A 2008-nucleotide genomic window follows, 5' to 3' on the forward strand; every position below is an offset into this window, starting at 1 on the left:
GTATATTCATTAAAAACTCTAACATGGCTCATCAATGCCCTTAGGACGAAGTCCAGAATCCCAAATAAGGCTTGCCACCACAGCCTGATCAGAGAATCCTGTCCACCCCTCTTGCCATCGCCACCTTACATCAATTCTAGACTGAATACCTTTCACTTCCTCCACATTGAGTTTATTCCAAGTCTCTGCAGCTGCTGTTCACTCTGTACAGAAAACCCAACAACCAATTCTTTCCACTAAGTCAGTCCTCTAAACTCCCCAAATCTGGTCTGGTATCCCTATACTACCATAGCACTTTGTACTTTCCCTATTATAGCCATTAACATACTTTATGGCAGTTATTTTTTTTATTTGCCTCTATACCCCATTAGACAATACACTGTCCTTTTTATTGTTGTATTCCAAGAGGTATAATGAATACAGGTCCATAATCCCTTATCTGAAATCCTGAGATTCAAAAAGGTCTTATCATATTAAATATAAACAAAATTACTTCATGAAGTTGGGTGCCAAAACGTGTTTGCTGGGAAAAGCTGACCTGAAGTGACCACAGACTATTTATAGTTTTCATCTATCCCCCTTTTCATGGTGACTACTCGTGTTTTACTGTAGAAATATTAACGTGTATGTTTATAAGGTGCTGTCTTGGATCCTGCCATAGGGATGTTACATAATGTGTGGTATATATACTGCCTTACCTTTCTTAAGTCTAAATAATTCTGTACCCCAAAGCATATGTGGTCGTAAGAATTTCACATTCAAGTTTATGGATCTGGATTTGCTTTTAGCAGGGAAACTTTAGATTATGGGCCAATGATGTATGCTTCGTGAATAGACAATACCTAAAAAGGGAGCTGAACCGGACAGGATTTTTATAAGTGCTTAAATTTGATATTTCTAAGTTTGAGATACATATTCCACTTGCTTGTGTAGTAAATATTCTCTCCCTTCTCAACTACAAATAACCAAGCATCTCTAGTATGGAGAGGTAAAGGAAAAGGCCAACTACAGAGACAGACAAAAAGTAGAATGTTGCTTATGTTTAAAAGGGCCAGAAACCAACTGGCGATCACTAAGTTCACACACACAAAACATGGAATGGCAGGGATCTTTGATTATAGAACTTAATTCTGGATATAAGGGTTTTTTTTTCTTTTCAACTTTTAAAAGTTATTAAAAAAATCATCTAAGTCTTTGAATCAGTTCCCAATCTGGCCAAATATTCATTATCATTGCTAAGATTCTAAATGGAATGTCTCAATAAATTAATCATTTGAGGACCAGTTCACTAACATCCAACTGGTAAGAAATTTTTATAATTTTAGGGGTGCCTGGCTGGCTCAGTCAGAGAAGCATATGACTCTTGACCTCAACCACAGGAAATCTACCTCATACAAAGCCAATTAACAAACACCAAAATGACAATGGAAGGATTTTTGAGAATATTCCTCATTGCTTATTCAACAAACATTTACTGAGGCTACTGTGCAAAACTGATCTTTGCAATCAAGTTGGGGAGAAACACCAAAATTTGAACACAATCAAAAACAACAGAGACTAAGTATAAGACAGGATAACATACTTTTAAGGTAAGTAGTATATGGGATCACCAATCAGGTGATGTTAGAAAGGCTGTCAGCACAGAGCCCGACATAGGGCTCCAACTCACGAACTGTGAGATCATGACCTAAGTCGAAGCTGGTCGCTTAACTGACTGAGCCACCCAGGCGCCCCATGAAAAGTCTTCTTAAACAGAGATAATGATATGAATAACAGAGTAACTGAATATTTACATTATTCCTAACTTCAATTTAGTTTACTTCAACAAAAACTTATGTACAGACTAAGTCCTTTCCCCAAACCTAGGTGAATATTCACAACCCTCTGGGGACTTTTTGAAAATGTGGATTCCTTGTGGTAGCTCTGAGAATTCTTGATTCAGTTGGTGTGGGATGGGGCCTAGGAATCAGTATTTTCAAATCCAGACATAAAACTATGTTTAAGACAT

At 37.3% G+C, this 2008-nt stretch overlaps 1 protein-coding gene across 1 annotated transcript in view; it reads right to left on the minus strand.

Moving 5' to 3' along the window:
• The window catches only part of USP9X (ubiquitin specific peptidase 9 X-linked), a 97275-nt gene that overhangs the window by 14209 nt on the left and 81058 nt on the right, over positions 1-2008 (minus strand). The window lies entirely within an intron of this gene.

The sequence above is a fragment of the Crocuta crocuta genome, unplaced genomic scaffold, assembly GCF_008692635.1.
Source record: "Crocuta crocuta isolate KB4526 unplaced genomic scaffold, BGI_CrCroc_1.0 scaffold49, whole genome shotgun sequence".
Classification (NCBI taxonomy): Eukaryota; Metazoa; Chordata; class Mammalia; order Carnivora; family Hyaenidae; genus Crocuta; species Crocuta crocuta.